The 3795-nt window shown below is 38.7% G+C and overlaps 1 non-coding gene across 1 annotated transcript; it reads right to left on the bottom strand.

The window, feature by feature from the left end:
- Positions 1–2119: 2119 nt before the first annotated feature.
- LOC129085143 (U1 spliceosomal RNA) lies at positions 2120–2277 on the bottom strand. The gene has a single exon (XR_008530649.1). It is a non-coding gene; the product is annotated as a U1 spliceosomal RNA (small nuclear RNA).
- Between the last annotated feature and the right edge of the window lie 1518 nt (positions 2278–3795).

Here is a 3795-nt window from a genome sequence, read left to right as displayed (position 1 = left end):
TTTTTTAGACCATTTGAGACTGCAGTCTAATGGGTCATAAAAAGAAATTTTCATCATGATATGCCTGAGATAATGATCTCTTTTCAGGCCAGAAACCAAAAGTTTTTGTTACTGTATGTTATCTGCCAGGAGTGACTATTTACCAGAGGTAGCCCAGTATAAATCTAGGGTAAATATCAATTTTTAAAATTTGTTAGCTAATCAGATACTTGAGGCTATTTTATTAGAGAAAGAAATGGCTGGAAATGCGGGTGCCTGATTTGCAGCTGTAAATGAACCAATGTTTCAGTAAGAAGAGCTGGGGTAGCCTGGCAGGTCCCAGCCTAACTCATCTAGGAGAAATTTTCCTCATTATCATTTCTCAGATATTCTCTCTCTCTCTCTCTCTCTCTCTCGCCCCTCCCCTCTCCCCCTCTCCCCTGATAAGGATGACATGTTTTAAAATATTTTAACAAACCTAGAAAAATAATTTTCAATTCTATTGCAGGTGAGGAACTATGAAAAAGGAGGTGGTAGTCAAGGCTGAATACAACTTAGAAAATGGCATATTTTTTTGTGTAATTTCTTCTTTATCCTTCAGTTCAAGAAAAGAGAGGGAAAAGGTATTTATCTGGTGGCTTAGTGTTTGTCTTCTTTACTCATAAAAGAAGAGACATTCCTTTGTTGTTGTATTTATTCAGTAACTATGCTCCACTGGTGGACAGTGGCCATTGCTGATGGGTAAGTGGATGAATTCTGCCTTGGATCATTTCTAAAAAATTTTATATGTATATGTTCCATCTGTCTAATTTGGTTACCAGCTTTTAGAACATAGAGGATTTATCACTTTTAAATTCTCTTCTATGTTTAGCATGCTACTGAGCAGAAAGCAGATACTCCAAAACTATGTAGGAATATAGAATTCCAATAATCAGAAGTTAAGAAATCCTAGTGTTCTTTTCTGTTTTTCGAACTATACTGATATCTAATACCTAGAGAAGAGACATACCCATATGAGGACTTAGATAAGAAGTACAAGAAGCAGCAGTACTGGCAGGACAGAGTGGCTGGATGGTCATGAGAGGAGACTTAACACAATTAGTAAAACAATAAAATAGGAGACGGGAAATAAGATAGTTTAGAGTCCAAAGAAGAAAAACGTTTCAGAAAGAAAAGACCAGTCAATGATGTCAATGTCACTGAAAGGTCACATTGAGGGAGGCTTGAAACTGATCCTAAAATTGGGGAAATAGAAGGTCATTTATAACTTCAGGGAAAGCCATTTCAATAGAATGGCCAGCTGAAGTGAGGTCAGCAGTGGTGAGCTACGGGGTGAGTAAGAGAGGGCATGGGGAAACAGGAGGAAAAACACTCCGCAAGTTTTAAGTGTTTTGAAGAACAATTGGTATTTCAGGAGTTCAGAGAAAAGAGCAAAGAAAAGTCATAGAGAAGGTGGGATGAAAGGAAAGGAAATTCATGACTCACTGGGAAAAGAGCATAAATAATTGATGTTAAAACAGTACATCCAGGGTGAAATCAAGAAAGCAAAGCAGGGGAAAGATATCTGAAAATCACTGTGATAGAAGCTATATGACATGACGGTTGGTTGCGTGTAGGAAAGCTGGGAGGTGGGTGATTTGGAACTTCCAAGCTTGAGTTATTAGCAGTGCAGGGGTGCCATGAACAGAACAAGTAGATTTTGCAGGAGGCCAATGATGAGTTTAATATAAAAGTTATTGAACACAAAGTTCAAATGGAACCCTCTGGTGTGAACGTCGAGATGGCAGTTGAATTGTAGGCTAGAGGGCTGAATTTATACCAGCTGGTCACTAAATCCCAGTGCTTGATTTCCCAGAGTTTGACACATGCAACCTAAATCTGTATTGTAACACTATTATTATTGCTACTGTTTATCAACTAATTCCAAAGCATCTGTTCTATATCACTAACAGCCTTCGTTGATAGTTCATGTAATAGTGATCTACTCCACAAAAAGGACCTTTTCTTATTGTGGCATGAAAAGCATGTGACATAGTGCCTAGTTGCAAATAACTCAGCTAAATGTTATGTCCCCTGGCTGCGCAACCCTTGTTAGCTATTTTTTTCTTTTTTCTTTTCTTTTCTTTTTTTTTTTTAACCAGGGGAGAGTGCAAATGTAGTCCCCCACTATCACAAACTATGCAGTTGAGTTTCCCGCATTTGGGGAAATCACAGGAGTCAGCACACCTAGAGTGCAATGGATGAGCCTCGCCCTGGGAAAACCTTCTTAATCTTGGTATCTCCCCTGCAGGTAAGTATTTATTAGCTACTTTCTCAGGTGAAATCCTACTTACTCTTTGTATCAGTTTTCAGTCGCTGCTATAACCAATGACCGTACACAGAGCTGCTTAACACAATACAAATTTATTTTCTCAAGAGTTCTGGAGATCAGAAGTCCGAGATGGGTCTCACTGGGCTAAAATCAAGGTTAAAAATCAATCAGCTAAAATAAGGACTGCATTCCTTTCTGGTGGGGAAAATATGTTTGCTTGTCTTTTTTAGCTTCTAGAGGTTTCCTACATTCCTTGCTTTTTTGTTCCCTCTCATCTTTAAATTCATCAATATGAGTCTTTCTTATGTAGCATCACAATGAATCTTTCCTGCTTCCACTTTTGAAGATCCCTGTGATTACATTAGTCCCACTCATAATCCGGGATAATTTCCCATCTCCAGGTCAGCTGATTAGCAATCTTAATTTCATCTACTTCCTTAACTCTCATTTTCTATGTACTGTCTATTACCTATATACAGGTTCTGGGAATTATCTTTGGAAGCTATTGTTCTACCTCCCACACCCTTAAAGGTCATAGATAGGTGTCATCTCTCCTATGATGCCCAGTTGACTCCCCATATAGATTGTATCAAGTCCTTCTCAGAATATCTTCCACACTTCATGGCTACTTCTTATAGCTTGTAGCATATTGTACTGTGATTATTTGTATAACAGTCTGACTCCTTCACTCCAGGGGAACCAGACCTGCGTGTGTGGCAAAGAGCACTGAATGAAAAACTGTTGAACTGACAAATATGGAGGAAGTAGACAGAGTATCGGTAGCAGTCTATTAGTAGAGTAAAAGGTTGAAGATAGGCAAGTGAATTGCAGCGCCGTATGGTGAAAAGATAAAAGTATGTGAATGAGACAAGGTTGAAAAGTCAGTCTCAATGAAACAGGCACAATTAACTAACAACAGGCAATGGCCAGAATGTGTACAATTTTATCTCACGCTCTGTTGCAATATAGGAACAGCTTATTTGTGAAATCTTATCTCATTGGGAAGAAAATCTAAAGTGAAAGGAAGGCTGTAATTATAACATCATAAAGCGATGTCATAATGACACAAAATCTGGAAACCAGTCAGTGTTTCTCTCTATATAGGAAACTAACAAAAACAAATAAGTAATGAAAATAAAAAAGAACCATCCTTCTTTGTCCACCACTCTTCAAGGAGACTGGTGCTTTGATTTAGATGATAAGGATAGTTCTATTTTCTTCTTAGTCTGAGCTGTCCCTTGGGTGGAGAAGGTCAAAGTTGGGTTGTAAGAGTGTGACGCATATTTCCTTCAGGCAACAATCAATTTCCTTTTTCCAATTCTGTGCTCCCCACACACCCGCTGATAAATAGTTTAGTCTCCCAAGGGGAACCACTCACCAGGAAGGGAGTGACTGGTTCACATCTGACCAGTCCTGTTCCCAGGTCTGGTGGTAGTTGACCTGCTGAAAATTAACAAACTGGGCCCTAGTTTATAACTGTCTCTGTTATTAGAATGAATCAATTT

This window comes from Pteronotus mesoamericanus, unplaced genomic scaffold, assembly GCF_021234165.1.
Source record: "Pteronotus mesoamericanus isolate MK-2021 breed Mesoamerican mustached bat unplaced genomic scaffold, CSHL_Meso_final scaffold_21, whole genome shotgun sequence".
Lineage (NCBI taxonomy): Eukaryota > Metazoa > Chordata > Mammalia > Chiroptera > Mormoopidae > Pteronotus > Pteronotus mesoamericanus.
This window is presented reverse-complemented; position numbering and strand designations above follow the sequence as displayed.